Here is an 11492-nt window from a genome sequence, read left to right as displayed (position 1 = left end):
CCCAAACGTATCTATAATTTTTGATGGTTTCATGATGTTATCTTGTCATCTTTGGATGTTTTATGTACCTTTTATATCTTTTTTGAGACTAACTTATTAATTCAGTGCCAAGTGCCAGTTCCTGTTTTTTCTGTGTTTTTGGCTCTTTTCAGATCTGATTTTGGAACGGAGTCCAAACGGAATAAAATCCCCGAAATAAATTTTTCCCTGACGGAAGAAGATCACGGGGCTTGTGGGCCAAGCCAGGAGAGCTACAGGGAGCCCACAAGCCCTGTAGCCGGCACCAGGGGGCGGCGGCTAGCAGGCTTGTGGCCTCCCTGGCGTCCCCCTGACCTAGCTCCTTTGCCTATATATTCCCTAAAATACAGAAAAAATCAGCGAATCCACGAAAATACTTTTCCGCCGCCGCAAGCTTCCGATTCCGCGAGATCTCATGTGGAGACCCTTCCCAGTGTCGTGCCGGAGGGGACTTTGGAGTTGGAGGGCTTCTACATCAACATCATCGCCCCTCCAATGACTCATGAGTAGTTCACTTCAGACCTACGGGTCCGTAGTTAGTAGCTAGATGGCTTCTTCTCTCTCTTGGATCTTCAATACAAAGTTCTCCATGATCTTCATGGAGATCTATCCGATGTAATCCTCTTTGGCGGTGTTTGTCGAGATCCGATGAATTGTGGATTTGTGATCAGATTAGCTATGATATGTATTTGAGTCTTTGCTGATTTCTTATATGCATGATTTGATATCCTTGTAAGTCTCTCCGAGTCTTGGGTTTTGTTAGGCCAACTAGATCTATGATTCTTGCAATGGGAAAAGTGCTTGGTTTTGGGTTCTTACCGTGTGGTGACCTTTCCCAGTGACAGTCGGGGCAACAAGGCACACATCGTGTAGTTGCCATCAAGGGTAACAAGGTGGGCTTTGTCGTAGATACGAGATTGTCCATCTACATCATGTCATCTTGCTTAATGCGTTACTCTGTTCTTTTGGACTTAATACACTAGATGCATGCTGGATAGCGGTCGACGTGTGGAGTAATAGTAGTAGATGCATAAAGTATCGGTCTACTTGTTTTGGACGTGATGCCTATAGATATAATCATTGCCATAGATGACGTCATGACTTTGCGCGGTTCTATCAATTGCTCGACAGTAATTTTTTCACCCACCGTCTACTTGCTTTCATGAGAGAAGCCACTAGTAAACACTACAACCCCCGGGTCTATTCACACCTATCGTTATCACTTCGGCTTTTATGTTGCTTTGTTACTTTGTTGCTTTTAGTTCTCACTTAGCGAACAAACTATAAGGGATTGACAACCCCTTCCAAGCGTTGGGAGCAAGCTTTTTGTGTTTGTGCATGCACTTGAGATACTCCTTCACTGGATCGATACCTTGGTTCCCAAGCTGAGGGAAATACTTACCACCGCTGTGCTACATCACCCTTTCCGCTTCGAGGGAATACCAACACAAGGCTCCAAGGACACGGGGGAAATCCTTTGCATATCTGCCTAGGAAGTCCCTTAAGGCGTAGCCATAGCAAAAGGATTCCTGGTGCCGTTGCTGAGGAGTATCAAGACAAGAACAGTCTCCCGTCAGCATGTTTCTGGCATCATTGGAAGGTCTTTTGTTGCAGTAGCAAGGATCCGCTCCTGCAGGGCTCCGCCCGAGCTCCGCAGAAATACGATCTAGAGGAAAAACCGTGGTGGTTGTGGTCGGGCTGTCGTGGAAAAAGTTGTCTCAAATCAGCCCTAAAACTCCACTATATATAGGAGGAGAGGATGGGAGGCTTGCCTTGAGGGCCAAGGCCCCCTTGGTGCACCGCCTAGGGATAGGAGGAGTCCTCCTCCAATCCTAGTCCAACTAGGATTGGAAGGTGGAGTCCTTGTCCTCCTTCCCACCTCCTTTTTTTCTTTTCTCTTTGATTTCTTATCCTTGGCACATAGGGACCTCTTGGGCTGTAGCACCAGCCCACCAAGGGCTGGTGCACCACCCCTAGGGCCTATGGGCTTCCCCGGGTGGGGTAGCCCCTCCCGGTGAACATCCGGAACCCATTCGTCACTCCCGGTACATTTCCCGTAATGCCCGAAAACCTTCCGGTAATCAAATGAGGTCATCCTATATATCAGTCTTCGTCTACGGACCATTCCGGAAACCCTCGTTACGTCCGTGATCTCATCCGGGACTCCTAACAATATTCGGTAACCATGCATATAACTCAACTATACTATAACATCGCCGAACCTTAAGTGTGCAGACGCTGCACGTTCGAGAACTATGTAGACATGCCCCGAGGTACTTGCTACTACAACAAAAGGCCTTCCAACGGCGCCGGAAACGTGCTACGGCACCAGGAATCCTTCTGCTACGGCTACGCCTTAAGGGACTTCCTAGGAAAATATGCAAAGGATTTCCCCCGTGGCCTTGGAGCCTTGCGTTCGTGTTCTCTCGAAGCGGAAAGGGTGATGTAGCACAGCGGTGGTAAGTATTTCCCTGAGTTTGAGAACCAAGGTATCGATCCAGCGAAGGAGTATCACAAGTGCCTGCACAAACACAAAAAGCTTGCTCCCAACGCTATGAAGGGGTTGTCAATCCCTTATAGATTGTTCGCCAAGTAAGAACTGAAAGCAACAAAGTAACAAAGCAAAGTAAAAGCAAAAGTGGAAACGATAGGTGTGAGTAGACCCGGGGGGCGTAGTGTTTACTAGTGGCTTCTCTCATGAGAGCAAGTAGACGGTGGGTGAACAAATTACTGTCGAGCAATTGATAGAACCGCGCAAAGTCAAGGCGTCATCTATGGCAATGATTATATCTATAGGCATCACGTCGAAAACAAGTAGACCGATACTTTCTGCATCTACTACTATTACTCCACACGTCGACCGCTATCCAGCATGCATCTAGTGTTTTAAGTCCAAAAGAACAGAGTAACGCCTTAAGCAAGATGACATGATGTAGATTGACAATCTCATATCTACGACAAAGCCCACCCTGTTACCCTTGATGGCAACTACACGATGTGTCCCTTGCTGCCCCTACTGTCACTGGGAAAGGTCACCACACGGTAAGAACCCAAAACCAAGCACTTCTCCCATTGCAAGAATCATAGATCTAGTTGGCCAAACAAAACCCAAGACTCGGAGAGACTTACAAGGATATCAAATCATGCATATAAGAAATCAGCAAAGACTCAAATATATATCAAAGATAATCTGATCACAAATCCACAATTCATCGGATCTCGACAAACACACCGCCAAAGAGGATTACATTGGATAGATCGCCATGAAGATCATGGAGAACTTTGGATTGAAGATCCAAGAGAGAGAAGAAGCCATCTAGCTACTAACTACGGACCCGTAGGTCTAAAGTGAACTACTCGCGAGTCATTGGAGGGGCGATGATGTTGATGTAGAAGCCCTCCAACTCCAAAGTCCCCTCCGGCAGGGCACCGGGAAGGGTCTCCAGATGAGATCTCACGGAAACGCAAACTTGCGGCAGCGGAAAAGTATTTTCCTGGATCCCTTGATTTTTTTTCTGTATTTTTGGGAATATATTGGTGAAGGAGCTAGGTCAGGGGGGGGCGCCACGGAGGCCACAAGCCTGCTGGCCGCCGCCCCCTGGTGGCGGATAGGGGGCTTGTGGGCCCCTGTAGCCCTCCTGACTTGGCCCTCAAGCCCCGTGATCTTCTTCCGTTATGGAAAAATTTATTTCGGGGATTTTATTCCGTTTGGACTCCGTTCCAAAATCAGATCTGAAAAGAGCCAAAAACACAGAAAAAACAGGAACCGACACTTGGCACTGAATTAATAAGTTAGTCCCAAAAAAGATATAAAAGGTACATAAAACATCCAAAGATGACAAGATAACAGCATGAAACCATAAAAAATTATAGATACGTTTGGGACGTATCAGTACTCCTCGGTCAATATCCAATAGCGGGACCTGGATGCCCATATTGGGTCCTACATATTCTCCTAAGATCTTATCGGTTGAACCTTAGTGTCAAGGATTCATATAATCCCGTATGTCATTCCCTTTGTCCTTCGGTATGTTACTTCCCGAGATTCGATCATCGGTATCCGCATACCTATTTCAATATCGTTACCGGCAAGTCTCTTTACTCGTTCCGTAATACAAGATCCCGTGACTTACACTTAGTCACATTGCCTGCAAGCCTTGTGTGTGATGTTGTGTTACCGAGTGGGCCCCGAGATACCTCTCCGTCACACGGAGTGACAAATCACAGTCTTGATCCATACGAACTCAACGGACACCTTTGGAGATACCTGTAGAGCACCTTTATAGTCACCCAGTTACGTTATGACATTTGATACACACAAGCCATTCCTGCGGTGCCAGTGAGTTATATGATCTCATGGTCATAGGAACAAATACTTGACATGCAGAAAACAATAGCAGAAAAATGGCATGATCAATATGCTACGTATATATTTTGGGTCTTGTCCATCACATGATTCTCCTAATGATGTGATCCCGTTATCAAGTGACAAACACTTGTCTATGGTTAGGAAACCTTGACCATCTTTGATCAACGAGCTAGTCAACTAGAGGCTTACTAGGGACAATGTTTTTCTATGTATCCACAGATGTATTTGAGTTTCCAATCAATACAATTATAGCATGGATAATAAACGATTATCACGAACAAAGAAATATAATAATAACCAATTTATTATTGCCTCTAGGGCATATTTCCAACACCTATATATCAATCTTTGTTTCGGGACCATTCTGGAAACCCTCGTGACGTCCGTGATCTCATCCGGAACTCCGAACAACATTCCCTAACCACACATATAACTCAACTATACTAAAACATCATCGAACCTTAAGTGTGCAGACCCTACGGGTTCGAGAACTATGTAGACATGACCCCAGACACTCCTCGATCAATATCCAATAGCGGGACCTGGATGCCCATATTGGATCCTACATATTCTCTAAAGATCTTATCCGTTGAACCTCAGTGCCAAGGATTCATATAAACCCGTATGTCATTCCCTTTGTCCTTCGGTATGTTACTTGCACGAGATTCGATCGTCGGTATCCGCATACCTATTTTAATCTCGTTACCTGCAAGTCTATTTACTCGTTCAATAATACAAGATTCTGTGACTTACACTTAGTCACATTGCTTGCAAGGCTTGTGTGTGATGTTGTATTACCGAGTGGGCCCCGACATACCTCTCCGTCACAGAGAGTGCAAATCCCATTCTTGATCCATACTAACTCAATGGACACCGTCGGAGATACCTGTAGAGCACCTTTATAGTCACCCAATTACATTGAGACGTTTGATACACACAAGGTATTCCTCCGGTGCCAGTGAGTTATACGATCTCATGGTCATCGGGACCAATAATTGACACGCAGAAAACAATAGCAAAAAAATGACACGATCACATGCTACGTTCATAGTTTGGGTCTAGTCCATCACATGATTCTCCTAATGATGTGATCCAGTTATCAAGTGACAACACTTGCATATAGTCAGAAAACCTTGACTATCCTTGATCAATTGGCTAGCCAACTATAGGCTTGCTAGGGACATTGTTTTGTCTATGTATCCACACATGTATCTATGTTTTCATTCAATACAACTATAGAATGGATAATAAACGATTATCTTGAAACAGGAAATATAATAATAACTATCTTATCATTGCCTCTAGGGCATATTTACAATAGTCTCCCACTTGCACTAGAGTCAATAATCCAGTCCTCACATCGCCATGCGATTTACATTGTAATAAGTCTAACACCCATACATTTCTGGTGTTGATCATGTTTTGCCCATGGAAGAGGTTTAGTGAGCGGATCTGCTACATTCAGATCCATGTGCTTTGCAAATATTTCTCTCCTTCGACGTAGTCGCGGATGAGGTTGAAGCGTCGTTTCATGTGCCTGGTATTCTTGTGAAACCTTGGTTCCTTTGCTAAAGCAATGGCACCAATGTTGTCACAGAACAGAGTTATTGGATTTAGTGCGCTCGACAGAACTCCAAGATCCATCATGAACTGCTTCGTCCAGACACCCTCCTTAGCTGCCTCCGAGGCAGCCATGTACTCCGCTTTACATGTCGAATCTGCTACAATGCTTTGCTTGGAACTGCAACCAGCTTACAACACCCCCATTAAGAATAAATATGTATCCGGTTTGAGACTTAGAGTCATCCGGATCAGTGTCAAAGCTTGCGTCGATGTAACCCTTTATGACGAGATCTTCGTCACCTCCATAAACGGGAAACATTTCCTTAGTCCTTTTCAAGTACTTTAGAATATTCTTGATCGCCGTCCAGTGATCCACTCCTGGATTACTTTGAAACATGCCTGCCATACTTATGGCCAAGCTGACGTCTGTTCTAGTGCACAACATCGCATACATGATAGAACCTATGGCTGAAGCATAGGGGACAGAACTCATTTGTTCTCTATCTTCCGCAGTTGCTGGGCAATGAGTCTTACTGAATTTTACCTTGTAATACTGGCAAGAACCTCTTCTTGTATTGTTCCATTTTGAACATCTTCAAAACTTTATCAAGGTATGTGCTTTGTGGAAGTCCTATCAAGCGTCTCGATCTATCCCTATAGATCTTAACGCCTAGAATGTAAGCATCTTCTCCTAGGTCCTTCACAGAGAAACTTTTATTCAAGTAATCCTTTATGCTCTCCAAAAACTCCACATTGTTTCCAATTAGCAATATGTCATCCACATATAATATTAGAAACGCCACATAGCTCCCACTCACTTTCTTGTAAATACAAGATTCTCCAACCACTTGTATAAACCCAAATGCTTTGATCACCTCATCAAAGCGTTTATTCCAACTCCGAGATGCTTGCAGCAGTCCATAAATGGATCGCTAGAGCTTGCATACTTTGTTAGCATTCTTTGGATCGACAAAACCTTCGGGTTGCATCATATACAACTCTTCCTTAAGAAAACCGTTAAGGAACGTCGTTTTGACATCCATCTGCCAGATTTCATAATAAAAAAATGCAGCTATTGCTAACATGATTCAGACAGACTTAAGCATCGCTACGAGTGAGAACGTCTCATCGTAGTCAACTCCTTGAACTTGTGAAAAACCCTTTGCCACAAGTCGAGCTTTATAAATGGTCACATTACCGTCCGCGCCCGTCTTCTTCTTAAAGATCCATTTGTTCTGAATAGCCTTGCGGCCTTGAGGTAATACTTCCAAAGTCCACACTTTGTTTTCATACATAGATCCTATCTCGGACTTCATGGCCTCCAACCATTTGTTGGAATCCGGGCCCACCATTGCTTCTTCATAATTCGCAGGTTCATTGTTGTCTAACAACTTGATTGATAAGACAAGATTTCCATACCACTTAGGAGTAGTACGTGATCTTGTCGACCTGCGAGGTCTCGATAGGAACTTGATCCGAAGTTTCATGATCATCATCATTAACTTCTTCCTCAACCATCTAGAGGGATTAGAGTTTCGACAACCTCATCAAGTTCTATCTTTCTCCCACTCAATTCTTTCGAGAGAAACTCCTTCTCAAGAAAAGCTTTGTTCTTAGCAACAAACACTTTGCCCTCGGATTTGAGATAGAAGGTGTACCCAACTGTCTCCTTTGGGTAACCTATGAAGATGCACTTTTCTGCTTCGGCTTCCAGCTTTTCAGGCTGAAGCTTTTTGACATAAGCATCGCATCCCCAAACTTTAAGAAACGACAATTTCGGTCTTTTTCCATACCACAGCTCGTATGGTGTCGTCTCAACGGATTTTGATGGTGCCCTATTTAAAGTGAATGCAGCTGTCTCTAATGCATAATCCCAAAACGATAACAGCAAATCGGTAAGAGACATCATAGATCACACCATTTCTAACAAAGTACGATTACGATATTCGAACACACCATTACGCTGTGGTGTTCAAGGCGGTGTTAACTGTGAAATAATTCCACATTGTCTCAGGTGAGCACCAAACTCGAAACTCAGATATTCACTCCCACGATCAGAACGTAGGAACTTGATCTTCTTGTTACGATGATTTTCTGCTTCACTCTGAAATTGTTTGAACTTCTCAAACGTTTCAGACTTGTGCTTCATCAAATAGATATATCCATACCTACTCAAATCGTGAGTGAAGGTGAGAAAATAATACATCCGCCGCGTGCCTCCACATTCATCAGACAGCACACATCGCTATGTATGATTTCCAACAAGTCACTTGCACGCTCCATTGTTCTGGAGAACGGAGTGTTAGTCATCTTGCCCATGAGGCATGGTTCGCACATGTCAAGTGATTCAAAATCAAGTGACTCCAAAATCCCATCGGAATGGAGTTTCTTCATGTGCTTTACACCAATATGACCTAAGCGGCAGTGCCACAAAAACATGGCGCTATCATTGTTAACTCTACATCTTTTAGTCTCAATGTTATGTATATGTGTATCATTGCTATCAAGATTCAATATGAACAATCCTCTCACATTGGGTGCATGACCATAAAAGATATTACTCATAGAAATAGAACAACCATTATTCTCTGACTTAAACGAGTAACCGTCTCGCAATAAACAAGATCCAGATATAATCATGCTTAACATAGGCACTAAATAACAATTATTTAAGTTCATAACTAATCCTGATGGTAACTGAAGTGAGACTGTGTCGACGGCGATTGCATCAACCTTGGAACCATTTCCCACGCGCATCGTCACTTCATCCTTCGCCAGCCTTCGTTTATTCTGCAGTTCCTACTTCGACTTGCAAATATGAGCAACAGAACCGGTTTCAAATAACATGTATATCAAATATACCTGGTTTTTCCTTGGCCGCCTTCTTATCAGCCAAATACTTGGGGCAGTTGCTCTTCGAGTGACCCAGTCCCTTGCAATAATAACACTCTGTTTCAGGCTTAGGTACAGCCTTGGGTTTCTTCATCGGATTGGCAATAGGCTTGCCGCTCTTCTTGGAGTTACCCTTCTTGCCTTTGCCGTTTCTCTTGAAACCAGTGGTCTTATTGACCATCAACACTTGATGCTCTTTCCGGAGTTCTCACTCTGCGACTTTCAGCATCACGAATAACTCGCCGGGTGACTTGTTCATCCCTTGCATGTTATAGTTCAACACAAAGCTCTTATAGCTAGGTGGTTGTGATTGAAGAATTCTATCAGTGATAGCCTCTTGCAGGAGTTCAATCCCCACCTCAGCTAGACGTTTTGAGTACCCAGACTTTTTGAGCACATGTTCACTGACAGACGAATTCTCCTCCATCTTGCAAGCATAGAATTTATCGAAGGTCTCATACCTCTCGACCCGGGCGTTCTTCAGAAAGATAAACTTCAACTCCTGGAACATCTCATATGCTCCATGACGCTCAAAGCAACGTTCAAGTCCCGGCTCTAAGCCATACAAAGACTGCACATTGAACTACTGAGTAGTCCTCCTTACGTGTTAACCAGGCGTTCAAAACATCTTGGCTAGACGTAGCAGGTGGTTCATCTCCTAGCGCAGCATTAAGGATATAATCCTTCTTCCTAGCTTGCAGGAGCAGCTGTAGATTACGAGCCCAGTCTACAAAGTGTTTGCATCATCTTTCAATTTAGCTTTCTCTAGGAACATATTAAAATTCAGGGTTGCTACTGCGTGAGCCATTGATCTACAACACAAATATTGCAAAGTGGACTTAGACTATGTTTAAGATAATTAGAGTTTAACTAATCAAATTACTGATAAAATCCCACTCAAAAAGTACGTCTCTCTAGTCATTTGAGTGGTACATGATCCAAATTCACTAACTCAAGTCTGATCATAACTCCATTTCAGTGGTAAGCATCTCTATGCTAATCATATCAACTATACGATTCATGCTCGACCTTTTAGTCTCATATTTCTGAGGCCATGTCTGCACATGCTAGGCTCATCAAGTTTAACTCGAGTGTTCGCAACAGTTTTGCACGCGTTGTATGTGAACGTTGAGTCTATCACACCCGATCATCATGTGGTGTCTCGAAACGATGAACTGTGGCAACTGTGCACAGTCAGGGAGAACCTTATAATGATACCGTCGTTCTAAGAAAAATAAGGTGCATAAAAGAATTAACATCACATGCAATTCATAAGTGACATGATATGGTCATCATCTTGTGCTTCTTGATCTCCATCACCTAAGCACCGACATGATCTTCTTGTCACCGGCACTACACCATGATCTCCATCATCGTGCCGCCATCGAGGTTGTCGTGCTATCTATGCTATTACTACTAAAGCTACGACCTAGCAATATAGTAAACGCATCTGCAAACACAAAAGTTAGTTTAAAGACACCCCTATGGCTCCTGTCGGTTGCCATAGCATCGACGTGCAAGTCGATATTAACTATTACAACATGATCATCTCATACATCCAATATATCACATCACGTCATTGGCCATATCATATCACAAGCATACCCAACAAAAACAAGTTAGACGTCCTCTAATTTGATGTTGCATGTTTTACGTGGCTGCTATGGGTATCTAGTATGATCGCATCTTACTTATGCAAAAACCACAACGGAGATGTGCAAATTGCTATTTAACCTCTCTCCAAGGACCGCCTCAGTCAAAGCCAATTCAACTAAAGTTGAAGAAACCGACACCCGCCAGTCATCTTTATGCAACGAGTTGCATGTCAGTCGATGAAACCAGTCTCTCGTAGGCGTACAAGTAATGTCATTCCAGGCTGCTTCAATCCATCAATACCGCCAAATCGAGAAAAGACTAAGCAGGGCAGCAAATCGAACATCAACATCCACAAAACCTTTTGTGTTCTACTCGAGATAACATCTATGCATGAACCTAGCTCTGATACCACTGTTGGGGAACGTTGCATGGGAAACAAAAATTTCCTACGCACAAGAAGACCTATCATGGTGATGTCCATCTACGAGAGGAGATTAGATCTACGTACCCTTGTAGATCACTAAGCGGGAAGCGTTAAGAAACGCGGTTGATGTAGTGGTACAGCTTCGTGATTCAAATCACCATCGTCCCACGATCCGTTCCGATCTAGCGCAGAACGGACGACACCTCCGCGTTCAGCACACGTACAGCTCAATGACGATCTCGGCCTTCTTGATCCAGCAAGAGAGACGGAGAAGTAGATGATTTCTCCGGCAGCGTGACGACGCTCCGGTGGTGGTGATGATCTACTCTTGCACGGCTCCGCCCGAGCTCCGCAGAAATCCGATCTAGAGGTAAAACTACGTGGTATAGATTTGAGTTGCACGTGGCAAAGTTGTGTCTCAGAAGCCCTAAAACCACCAGTATATATAGGACGAGGGGAGGGGCTAGCCTTGGGGCTCAAGGAGCCCCTTGGTGCACCGGCCGATGGGAGAGGAGGACTCCTACTCCAATTCGGTTTGGGGAAGGAGGAGTCCTCCCTTTCCTTCCCACCTCCCTCTTTCCTTTTTTTCTGCCCTTTGGTATTTTTTCCCTTGTGGCGCCATGGCCCTAT

The sequence above is a fragment of the Hordeum vulgare genome, chromosome 3H (genome assembly GCF_904849725.1).
Source record: "Hordeum vulgare subsp. vulgare chromosome 3H, MorexV3_pseudomolecules_assembly, whole genome shotgun sequence".
Lineage (NCBI taxonomy): Eukaryota > Viridiplantae > Streptophyta > Magnoliopsida > Poales > Poaceae > Hordeum > Hordeum vulgare.
This window is presented reverse-complemented; position numbering follows the sequence as displayed.